The sequence below is a fragment of the Pleurodeles waltl genome, chromosome 5, assembly GCF_031143425.1.
Source record: "Pleurodeles waltl isolate 20211129_DDA chromosome 5, aPleWal1.hap1.20221129, whole genome shotgun sequence".
NCBI classification, from domain to species: Eukaryota; Metazoa; Chordata; class Amphibia; order Caudata; family Salamandridae; genus Pleurodeles; species Pleurodeles waltl.
This window is the reverse complement of record NC_090444.1, coordinates 736,834,319-736,847,056: the sequence shown is the minus strand read 5'-3', so window position 1 is coordinate 736,847,056 and position 12,738 is coordinate 736,834,319. Positions and strand designations below refer to the sequence as shown.

Genomic DNA, 12,738 nt, shown 5'->3' with positions numbered 1-12,738 from the left:
TCTGGCAGACCATGGTGACTGTGTTTGCACGAGACAAGGTGGTGTTAAGGAAACAAATGAAGAACAGTTCAAAGTCCCAGAAATAGAGGCACAAGGTATTAAAAAGCATTGTGCGCACACAGTGGTTCACTGTGATGAGTCCTCAGGGAGTGCTGAGGTGGAGTTAAGTTGTTCATCGGCTTGACAGAGAAATTGAGAGAAAAAGACTAGGACATTTAAACTGACCCCATGTGGAATTCTATGTTTTACCCATTTTTAATAAAACATCCTTTATCTCCTGAATGGGTGCCAGTGGGTGATGTGGCAAATTATGTGAATTCTTGGCTAAGAAAACAAATTCCTTTAGGAATTAGGGTCAGACTACAATCTGAATGTCCTAGGCCATTTTTAGAGGATAGGGTCACAGTGACCCCAGAGTTGGATTAAAACATTTTGTCATTCATAGGTAAAGGAGGCTGTGATCCTCAAAAGGGTCTTAACAAAGGATTATGCATGTGCCAAGATAGACTTTTGGATGTTATTGGTCCCTTGACCACAATTTTTGATATGTACAAGAGGCACACATAAGCAAATAATCTTTGGATATTGATGAGTTACGTTAATGGGTCCAACGGTCTGTGTGTTTATTGGGTAATGTGAATACAGTGCTTCCTTTACAGCGCAGGAAGAGTACATTATTAAAAATAGATCCAGTGTTAGTGGATCTTGCAAATAACGAAGACAGGCCTTCTGCTATGGGCTTCTTTTTTGTGGTGACTTCATTAAGGCAATGTCGAAATTTATAGGTGCATTTTCTTCGATTCAGAAATCACAGTGGGACATTAAGCAAGTTTTTAATGATCATGTTTTTGGATGGGCCGGGAAATCAAGGCATCAATCACTTTACTACCCGAGGAATGGGAATTTCAGGAGGTTCCTTTTCCTGTAGTTATGTCCCCTCACAAGGACAAGGATCATGGACGAGGTAGTTGTGGTGAGTGACGGATTCAGGGAACAGGTAAGGTCAGTCCTTACTGTTATTCCAGTAAAGTTTGGCGGCAGACACGTCCACTTTTATCACAATTGGAGATCTTTGAGTGCTTCTGACAGTCAGAGGTTACTGCTTAGATTTTATCAAGGAGCCGATTCAGTCCTGGATTCTGGGGGGGGGGGGGGGTCAATTCAGGGCAAACCAGGTAAAGTTGATAAACAGAGGTTTTGGAGTTAGAGAAGAAAGGTGCAAAAGTGGAGGAGGTGCAGGAACAAAGAGGATTTGTAAGCATCATTTTTCTATTTGAAAAGGAGGACAAAGGCATGAAGCCATTAATACATTTAAGAAGCTTAAACGATTGGGTGGTGTATCACCATTTCAAAATGGAGGGTTTGGAGTTAGAGAAGAAAGGTGCAAAAGTGGAGGAGGTGCAGGAACAAAGAGGATTTGTAAGCATCATTTTTCTATTTGAAAAGGAGGACAAAGGCATGAGGCCATTAATACATTTAAGAAGCTTAAACAATTGGGTGGTGTATCACCATTTCAAAATGGAGGGTATAGAGAGACTTTCTACAGTCAGGAGATTGGTTAACTCGTCTGGATTTGAAGGATGCATTTTTGAGAGTTCCAATCTGGGAACTACATCACAGGTATCTCAAACTTGTTTGAAGTGGAAGAATGTGGAAATTTGTTTGCCTTCCTTTTGGACTTTCGTTAGCCCCATGGTGCTTTACGAAAGTTCTTCTGCCTGTGGTGTCTATTTGAGAGAAAGAGGAGTAAGACTGATCATTTATCTAGATGATATTTTGATCGTGGAACAGGGCAAGTTGAGACTAATGAAGAGTATGTTAATGACGGTAAATGTGTTAGAGCTGGTCAACTGGGACAAATCCAGTTTTAAACCCAAACAGGAAACTCAGTTTTGGGGTTTTGTAGTGCATACGGTGGAGGGGGTGTTAAAACTCCCCAGAGATAAATTGAAAGGGATAAGGAAAGATATTCAAAGAGAGTTGCAGCAGGATGAGATTTTATTAAGAATGTTAGCACGTGTGGTTGGTCTTCTGTCTTCTAGGATCCAGGCCTTTTTTCCTGGACCTTGGAATTATCGGGCTTCACAGAGGTTGAAAGAAACACATCTGAAAAATGGGTTGAGATATTCAGAGGAGGTTGTTCTAGAGGAACTCACGTGGCGGTTAAAGAACATGGAAACATGGAATGGGAAAGCAATTTTTGGAGAGAGTCCCGATTTTATAATGGAATCAGATGCAAGCTTAGTTGGCTGGGGTGCTTGCAGTGGTGCAGTTTCAACAGGAGGCCGCTGGTCAGAAGAGGAGAGGATGATGCATATAAATTGCCTTGACAAGGTAAAATGTTCTGTCCTTTTACAAATGGACAATGTGTCAGTTGTACTTTATGTGAACAAACTCGGGGGTCCAAAATCAAAGGATTTGGCGGACTGGGCAAATGTTTTCTGGGAATTTTGTTTGATGAGAGGGGTTCGTGTTCAAGCAGAGCACATTCCGGGTGTGAGCAAAGTGGAGGCAGACTGGTTTTCACAGAATCTCAGAGATGCAAGTGATTAGAATTGAATAGGACAGTCTTTTGTCAGGTGGAAAAAATATGGATACTGTTTGGTATGGATCTGTTTGCGAACAGACTGAATGTTCAGTTGAACAGATATTTCATCTGGCATCCAGATCCGGATTCAGCAGGCATAGATTTGTTTCGACAAGACTGGAGAGGTCTCAGACCTGATGCGTTTCCTCATTTCTCTATGATTTCTCTGGTGATCATGATGGTGCGCAAGTGGAAGGAGATAGTGGTTATGATCACTCCTCTTTGGAAGGCGCATTTGAACCCCCCCGCATTTACTTAGATGATAGTCCAAGGGAGATGGAGGTCCCACAGTCTGCGGGGGGTTTGCGGACAGTTTCTCCATAATCAAAATGTCTATGCCCGGGGACCTTGCCCACCAGGGGCTTTATTTAAACAAGCCTGGGAACACATGCACCCATGCTTTTTCGCTTGGGAGGGGGGGGTCAGCACTAGAGTTAAGGGGTCAGGGTGTCTCTACCCTGGTACCTTTTCTTTTTTTTTTTTTTTTTTTAAAGTCTTTTTTCACCATGGCTGCCAGCAATTCTTTGCTGAAGTGTTGGCAGCTAATCAGATCTCAGCACGACATTCGGAGGGTTCACGGAGCCTTTGTGTCCCTATATATACAAATTTGGATTTTCTTTAATTTCCCAAAAACTACTGAGCAGATTTACACCAAATAACAAAAAGGTAGCTTTCTGGACCAAGCGTTACATTTCTGCCAAATTTGGTGCAGTCTTGTCCAGTGGTTCGGGTGCTATTCCTGTTCAAAATTCCCAAGGAAAAATGCATGGAAAAAAAGCGTTTTGGGATCCACCCTTTTGCCCCCGCCGAAGATTCATCAAACAGCACCAAAGTTACTAGCAAAACAAAAAACACTTTTTTAAAATAGAAACTGGGTCCTACCTATAACTAGCTATTTGTGACTGCCACTAGGTACTATATATACACTGAAAAAATACAAAGGTTAAAATGACATTATATTTAGGTGAAAATGTCAGTTAACAAATGTTGCTTTAAACGTACAAAACCACTGAAAATCACCAGTTATATTTATCTCACATAACAATAACCTGATTCCTGAGGTAACTAGAACATGCATCCTCAACATGCACTGCTGATCACCTCCCATTTTACATCACTCATGACAGCTTCTATGACATCACTGATAACATCACTGAAAAATTTTGCAATGAAATTGATGACCAAATTGTGCGAGACCCACCCCATACCGAGCCAACAGGGACCCTGGGGAGCCCATCTCCTGGGGCCTAAACATATATTTAAAAGGAAGGGAGGTGTGGACCAGCCAATATTGACCCAGGGTACCCATTCCCCACATACCTATGGGTAGGGAAAACTGTTTTTTCAGGGGGTGGTCTCCTTGGGAAACAGTACAAGAGCCGGCCCTGATGGATGGGGTCCCCAGGGCCACTTACGGTTCGGGGGAGGGGTGCTCACCCCCTCCCTGATAATTACTTTGTGGTTCCATGCTTAGGGTCCCCGGGGCCAATAACCCCTTCTTCTAATAGAAATGTTTTTGGCTGAGCGCCCCCTTTCCTTAGAGTATACTTGTCCCAGGGATGGGGTATCCGGGGTCCATCTGTGGTTTAGGAGCGACGTCCTCCCCTTAAATATGCTTCTTTAATAACACTGGTGGGCCATCAGTGATGTCATTGACCATGTCATAAGTGATGTAATTTGTGATGTCATAAGCAGTGCACTGCGGGGGCGTAAACTGTAGTTAGCTCAGGTAACTATAACTGCTGAATTTGAATGGTTTTGTGAATGTGACATCTCAGCCTAACTATAACGTCCCTGCAAACTTTGTTTTTTTCAGTGAATTTCTTTGGTTTTCCAATGGTTAACCAATGTTATTTCCTAACTATAACTCCCCTGAAACCTTTGGTTTTGCTCTCAGGCCCATTTTGTGCTAACTGCTACTTGCCTTTTCCACCTTCTCACTGTTTACTCTTTGCTCTCTGTCCCATTTTGTGCATGCATGCTGCTTGCCTTTTCTCTCCTTGCTGCTTTCTCCGTGCTCTCAGCCCTGTTTTGTGTGCCTGCCTTTCCCTCCTCACTGCTTTCTTCTTGCTCTCAGCCCTGCTGTGTGCATGCCTGCTGCTTACCTTTCTCTCCTCAATGCTTTCTCCTTGCTCTCAGACCCCTTGTGTGGGTACCTGCTGGCTGCCTTTCCCCAGGATCTCAGCTCTGTTGTATGCGTGCCTGTCTGCCTGACCATGCTCCTCACTGTTTTCTCCTTGCTCTTAGCCCTGTGTTGTGTGTGCCTGCTGCCTGCCTGTACTTTCTTCTCACTGCTTTCTCAGGGCTCTCAGCCCCATTTCTGCGCAAGCCTGCTGCATGCTTGTCGCTCCTTCTCACTGCTCTCTCTGAGCTCTCAGCACAATTGTGTGTGTGCTTGCTGCCAGCCTGTCCCTCCTTCTCACTGCTTTCTCTGGGCACTCAGGCCTGTGGTGTGCATACCTGTCGCCTGCCTGTTCCTTCTTCGCACTGCTTTCTCCTGGCTCTCAGCCATGTCATGTGCGTGCCTGCTGCCTGCCTGTCCCTCCTTCTCACTGCTTTCCACTGGCACTCAGCCCAATAATGTGCGTGCCTGTTGCCTCCCTATCCCTCCTTTTCATTGCTTTCTCAGGGCTCTCAGCCACGCTGTGTGCAGGCCTGCTGCCTGTCTTCTTTGTTTGGAACCGCAGGGGACCCTCAAAGTCCAAAGGTCCCAACCAGTTCCACCGCTCTTGCGGGAGCCAGGATTGCTAACACATGCTGGAAGCTGGTGGAAATGTAGCTTTCTGCTTGCAAGAGCAACACTTTCATCTCTTTCCGTGTCCACAGAAAAGAGATGAAATCTCAGCTTCCAGCAGGCGGGAGCATTTTGACAGCTCCTGCTTACTGGACACAGAGTGTTTGCTTTTGCTTCACAGGAGCTGGCACAGGCCAATCACTGGTGCGTACAGCCAAAGACCATGCATGGCCTGGGTTTGGGTGGTTATAGGGGTCTGGCCATGCACTGCAGTGGTTGGATTAACATATAGTAATTAAAATGACTATTTTTAAAATAACAGACATTTTGTTGTTTTTCTTTTGATCCCACAAAAGTCTCACAAGATTTTTGCAGTTTTTTTCTTTTTTGGGCCCCAGGGGTGGTACCTCAGGGTCGCCCCATGTGTCCTAGGCGGTCAGGGTATCCCTACCCTGCCTCCTTATACTATTTTTTTTTTTTTTTTTTTTTTTACATTTCAGGACAGAGGACTAAGTCCCTGAATCCTGCAATGAATGCCAGCAACATTATTCTCAAATTGCTGGCAGCCAATCAGACCGCTTGCTCTCGCAGGAGTCTGACTTCCATGGGAGCGAGATGACCCAAGGGAATTAAAGCTCCCTTGGCCAATCAGGATACTTCATGTTTAAACTGCTGCTCCCACAATAGTCTTTAAGACTCTGGCAAGTCCAACCACCCTGATATACAAATATTTTTGACCCTTCATTTTCCATAAACTACTGAAGGGATTTACACCAAAGCACAGTCTGCGGACCAAGATCTAGCCACCTGCCAAATGTGGTGTGATTCTGTTCAGTACTTTTTGCTATTGCCTTGACTAAAAAAGTCTATGGAAAATGCATAAGGATTTTGCATTTTGGGACCTGTTTTTTTTTCTTGTCAACTTCTTGACAGATCAGCCCAAAACTTTCCAGGAAGGAGCGGGGGTGGATAAACTTTTTTTTAGGAAAGTTTTGTAGATTTGTCAAATGGGGCCAAAGTTATTTGCTAACAAAAAAAAAAAAAAAAGCTTTTTCTATTGAAAAGGAGAACTAACTATAACTACCTAATGGCAAATAAGGTAAGGGTACTAAAGTGATAAAGTTCTTAGCAAACTAAAAAGCGCTCTTCCTATGGAAGATATACATACATATGTGTTAAGGGTACTAAGGTGCCAAAGTTCTTAGCAAACCAAAAACATAATAGAGATAGAGAGAGAGATAGATAGAGAGATAGATAGATAGATAGATAGATAGATAGATAGATAGATAGATAGATAGATAGATAGATAGATAGATAGAGCAATAGAGAGATAGAAATATAGATAGATAGATCAATGTATAGATGGATAGGTAGATATTAACCACTGACTATTGCCACTGACTAGTTCTAGTTAGGTTAGCTTTTCCATAGACAAGGCATTTTTTATTTTACTAATAACTCTGTGGCGCCGTTTAACGACTTCACAAAAAAAAAAAAAAAAAAAAAGCAAATTCACTTAAGCTCTTTCCTGGGAAGTTTCAGAGTGATCTGTCAAGTGGGGGCCAAAAAAAAGGGGCCCTGTAGTAGTGGGGTCTCTAAAGAAAACTTCCCCATGCATTTTCCATAGACTTCTATAAGAAGTGTAGCCGCAAAAAAACACTGAACAGAATTACACCACATTTGGCAGGAGGCTAGATCTTGGTTTGCAGATTGGGCTTTTTGTGATTTCATGTAATTCAGCTTAGTAGTTTTTGAGAAATGAAGCTCCAAACATATTTGTATCTATTTTCTGAAAATTTGGGTCTGGGAGAGTCTCGCAAGAGCCCAACGAGAGGGCACAATAAAAAAATAGAACCCTGTGATTGGTCAAGAGTCCCGTATTTCCCAGTCAACCTTCTCACTCTCACAGGAGAGAGAGAGAGAGACTCCTGTGAGTCCTAGGGAGTGAGTGCTCTGATTGGCTGGCTGTTGAAGGTTTAGAAATTAAATGGACTCCATTACTGTTTACTGTTAAAAAGTACAGGTGTTGTGAGAATGAACTAAAAAAAAAGCTATATGGGGCAGTGAAGTCTTTAAAATTGACATTTGAGATGTCATCAATGATGTCCTAGAAGGTCACGAGTGATGTAATATGTGAGGTCATAAGCAGTGCATGGGGTGCAAGTATAAGTTAGCTCTGCTAACTATAACTGGTGAATTTCTGTGCTTTTTTTTAGTTCAGAATGGTAATGTTGTGACTGACATATTCACCTAACTATGACACCACTTTAACTTTTGTTTTTTCAGTGATATTATTTATATATACATATATATATATATATACACACACATATGTATACGTGTGTATTTATAGATATCTATATATGTGTGTGTGTGTGTGTACATATAAATATCTGTACACATATATATATATCTATTATTTATATAAACTAAGAAGGGGTTTAGGTTTGATGGGTGGAGAGGATTAAGGAGTACTAAGGGTTTTTTACTGTTCAGAAATAGGTAAGATTAAAGGATAATAAGGTATTTTAGCATACAGGGATGAGTAAAAGCAATGGGTAGCAAGGGTTTTTAGGTTTCAGGGATAGGTTGGAGTAAAGGGTTGAGGGATGAGCATGTGTAATGAGTAGTAAGGAATATTTTGGTTTCAGTGATGGATAAGGAGAATGGGTAGTAAGGGGGTTTTAAGTTTTAAGAATGAGTAGGGTTACATGGTAGCAACGTGTTTTTAAGTTTCAGAGGAGTAATGTATAGTAAGTTTTCTAGGTTTCAAGGATAGGTGGGGCAAGGGATAATAAGTGTTTTTTTAGGGGTCAGGGATGGGAAGTATAATGGGTAGTTAGTGGTTTTAAGGGATCATGGGATAGGTAGGGGCACGGGGTAGTAATGTGTCCTTGGGGCTCAGAGATTGGTAAGAGGTAGTAAGGAGTTTTCAGGTACCAGGACTAGTTAAAGTGTAGTTAGGGGTGTTTAGGATATTGGGTGGATAAAAGTTAGGGGTAGTAAAAGGATTTAGGGATCATGAGTGGGTAGTAGGTGGTAAAGAGAGGTCAGACAAAAGGGGGATTTGGGCGAGTTCATCCAAATCAAATTAGAAATAAAATTAATTTTCAAAAGGAGGGATTTAGGGGGACCACCCCACAAAAAAATTACAAAACAAAGTCTGTTAGAATAATACTGGCAGTCAACAGTAGGTAGTTATAGTTAGGATCTAGTTTCCATAGGAAAAGCGTTTTTTGATTGGCCCATATCTTTGGCACCATTGACGAATCTTCACAAAATGTTTAAATAAGTGTCCTATAGGGTTTTGTTGCCCTTGGAAAGTTCTGGGATGATCCGTCCAGCAGAGGCCAAGAAAAAGGTGGGGTAAAAAAAAGTGTGTTTCCCATGTTAATTCCCATAGGGAATTTAGAGACCACTACTTTCCGAACTGCTGAACAGAATTACACCAAACTTGGCAGGAAGCTAGGTCTTGGTGCGCAGATCATGCTTTTTGTGATTTGGTGTAAATCCGTTCAGTAGTTTTTGAGATATTAAAAGTTACAAAATATAGATATCTAGGGCTGTGGATACTTTGAAGATCCAAAAGTCCCCATGCTGATATCTGACTGGTTGCCATTTCTTCAGTTGCTAACACTTCAGAAGTGTTGGCAGCCATTATGGGACTTGGTTTGGCTGAGACCCACACCCCTCCCAAAAAAAATTAAAAAAAATAAAAAGGGGAAGGGTAGGAATACCCTAAACTGCTTGCCTTGGTCCTGGGGTCGGCAGATTGTTCAGAAACTTGAAAAAAAACGCAAAAACAAAAAACAAAAAAACAAAAACAGTCTGCCACGCTTCTAATTCATTGTAGCCCTGGGTGGGCCAGGTCCCGGGGGCATGTGCAATATAAATAGAAAAGAGAGAGGGGCACATGCAGTCCCTTTAATGCCACAGGGACCACTAACTCCCTGGGGCTACATTTGAAAGTATGCGGGGCGCATGGAACCCCCAGGTCCTGGGGAACACCACCACCCTAGGGCTACATTTTTAAAACAGACAGGGGCCTCACAGACCCACCTGGGCCTTGGGGACCATAACCTCCCGGGGGCTACATAATCGATATGGTTGGTAGGGCCACACAGAACCCCAGGTCCTGGGGACCACTACCTCCCTGGGGCTAAATACTTTTTTTAAATCATGGAGGGCGGCCCCGCGGCCGCCTTCTGGGCCATTTACGGCTCCGGGGACACCACCTCCCTAGGGATGGCCTTTGCAGAAAATGGCCTTTCCACAAATGGCCCTGGGAAAAGCCAACTGCAGGGACAGCTCTTGCTACCTCCCGAGGAGCCCACGCTCAGGCGATAGCTGTTTGTTTTTGCTTGGCACAAGCTGTGACAGCTCCCGCAAAGCAAAAGCAAACATTCAGCTTCCAGCAAGCAAAAGCTGTCAAAATGCTCCTATTTGCTGGAAGTGGAGATTTTATCTCTTTCGATGCCTGCAGACATGTGGGCAGGTAAAGAGATGCATTTCCAGCAGCTCTCTGCGTGCATGTGCAATCCCAGCTACCGCAGAAGGAGGGGAACCAGCTGGCACTGCAGGGGGCTTGAAGCTCCCCACGTGGTCCCAAACAAGGAAGGCAAGCACACACAACGAGGCTGAGAGCCTGGAGAAAGCAGTGAGAAGGAGGGACAGGCAGGCAGTAGGCATGCACACGATGGGGCTGAGAGTCAGGAAAAGCAGTGAGAAAGAGGGACAGGCAGGCTGGAGGAACACACGATTGGGCTGAGACCCAGTGACAGTGAGAAGGAGGGACAGGCAGGCACGCATACAACAGGGCTGATAGTACAGAGAGAGCAGTGAGAAGGAGGCACACGCAGGCACCAGGCATGCACAAAACAGTGCTGAGCGCAAGGAGAAAGCAAGGAGAAGGAGGGCCAGCCAGGCAGCAGGCAGGGGCACAACAGGGCTGAGAGCCCAGGGAAAGCAGTAAGAAGAAGGGGCAGGCAGGCAGGCAGGCAGGCAGCAGGTATGCCCACAATGGGGCTGAGAGCAAGGGGAAAGCAGAGAGAAGGAGGGATAGGCAGGCAGCAGGTACGCACACAACAGGGCTGAGAGCAAGGAGAAAGCAGGAAGGAGAATTGAGAGAAAGGCAAGCAGCAGGCACTCACACAACTGGATTGAGAGCAAGGACAAAGCAGTGAGGATTGAAGGGCAAGCAGCAGGCATGCACAGAATGGGTCTGATGGCAAGGAGAAAGCAGTGAGAACGAGGGAAAGGCAAGCAGGAGGCACGCACAAAACGGCACTAAAGCAAAAAAACAAAGGTTGCAGGGGACAATATAGTTTGGAAATAACATTAAAAACCATAGAAATTCACTGCAAAAAACAAAGGTTACAGGGATGTTACAGTTAGGAAATAGAATTAAAAAAACCTTACAAATTCACTGACTAAATCAAAGGTTACAGTGAGGCTGCATGCTTGCACAGGACGGAGCTGAGAGCCCAGAGAAAGCAGTGAGAAGGAGGGACAGGTGGGCAGCAGGCATGCACATGAAGGGGCTGAAACCCCAGGAAAAGCAGTGAGAAGGAGGGACAGGCAGCCCGCAAGCACACATACGACGGGGCTATTAGCCCGGGGAAAGCAGTGAGAAGGAGGGACATGTAGGCAGCAGACACACACACAACTGAGCTGAGAGCCCCTGGAAAGCAGTGAGAAGGAGAGACAGGCAGGCAGCAGGCATGTACAAAACAGGGTTGAGAGCAAAGAAAAAGCAGTCAGAGGACAGAAAGCCAAGCAGCAGGAATGCACAAAACGGGTCAGAAAGCAAAAACAAAGGTTACAGGGACATTATAGTCAGGAAATATGATTTTTTTTTTAAACAGAAATTCACTGAAAAAAGGAAAGGTTACAGGGACGTTAAAGTTAGGAAATAGACTTAAAAAAACTTTACAAATTCACTAAATAAACCAAAGGTTAGAGGGACGTTACAGTTAGGCTGAGATTTCACATGCACAAAACCATTCAAATTCAGCAGTTATAGTTACCTGAGCTAATATTAACTTGCACCCCTGTAATGCACTACTTATGGCCTCACATATTACATCACTCACCACATGGTAAGTGACATCACTGAGGACATCTCAAATGACATCAGTGATGATATTATTGACATCATCCACAGAACCACTCACACACCCACACACACTCACAGATCCATACCATGCACAGTTTTTTGTCAAAAAGTTTACTGCAAGTATTACAGTGATATTATCAATGATGTTATCAAAGGTGTCATAAGTGCCATAATTTGTGGGGTAATGAGCAGTGCATGATGAGGGCGCAAGTTATAGTTACCCTAGGGCACGAGTTATAGTTACTTCAGGTAACTCTAACCATAACTTGTGAATTTCTATGGTTTTATACGTTTGAAATGTAAGCCTAACTATAACATCCATTTAACCTTTGTTTTTTTTTCAGTAAATTTCCATGTTTTTTTAATGTATAGTAATTTTATTATATGTTAATCCAACCACCGCCACACACAGCCGGCCAGGCCCTGAGGCCAACTCCCTATAAGCACCCAACCTTGCACCGTGTGCAGTCTTCACCAGTGCGTAGCAGGGGTCGCCCGCATGGCTTGGCCTGCAGCCAGACCCTGGCCAACCCCCCTACCAAGCCAACCCCACACTGCGCACAGCGCTTTGGCCGTGTGTGGCTGGTGTTGACCGCAGCCTGTCTCTCTGGATGTGAGAATAGGTGTAAGAGGGTGTATCTCCGGATCAGAGTAGCTGTAAGAGTCTCTGTCTGGTTGTGAGAGTGCATGCATCAGTGTCTAGTGGGTGCGCGAGGCTTTGCACAGGTCTGTGAGTGGCTGCATAAGGGTGTCTGTGAGTGGGTGTGTGAGAATCTGCGTGGGTGCATGAGTTTCTGAGTGGGTGTGTGAGGGTCTGAGTGGTTGTGAGTGGATGCTCAGGGCTTGAGTGGGACTGAGTGGGTGCGTGAGTGTCTTAGTGGGTCTGTGAGTGGCTGCGTAGTGGTCCAAGTGGGTGTCTGAGTGGTAGAAAGATTTAAAGAGAGAGAAAAAGATTAAGAGGGAAATAGAGAGTTTTTCAGGATTTCGATGTATGATATACTTAGAATGAGATATTTCTGCACAATTTGAAAAGAAGAATGCATTTGTCATTTAAAAATTGTAAGATCACCTTTCAGTTTGAGTCTTAAAGATTTGCAGGTGACACAAAAAATTAAAGGAGGGAAATTACTTTGAATACACCTGAAGTCGAAGCCTGAAATGTAAGCGTGAAGGTCTGTTACCTTCACCATTAGCCTATGCGTGACTTTTTTTTTTTTACGATTATTTTCTTTGTCCTTTACAGGCTCCCCAGAAGTCCCACCCTACTGATTTATTTACAAAAAATATCTGGTGGGCCTTTAC

The 12,738-nt window shown here is 44.0% G+C and overlaps 1 protein-coding gene across 1 annotated transcript in view; it reads right to left on the bottom strand.

Annotated features, from left to right (window-relative positions):
- The window catches only part of TTC27 (tetratricopeptide repeat domain 27), a 1,165,789-nt gene that overhangs the window by 598,803 nt on the left and 554,248 nt on the right, over nucleotides 1-12,738 (bottom strand). The window lies entirely within an intron of this gene.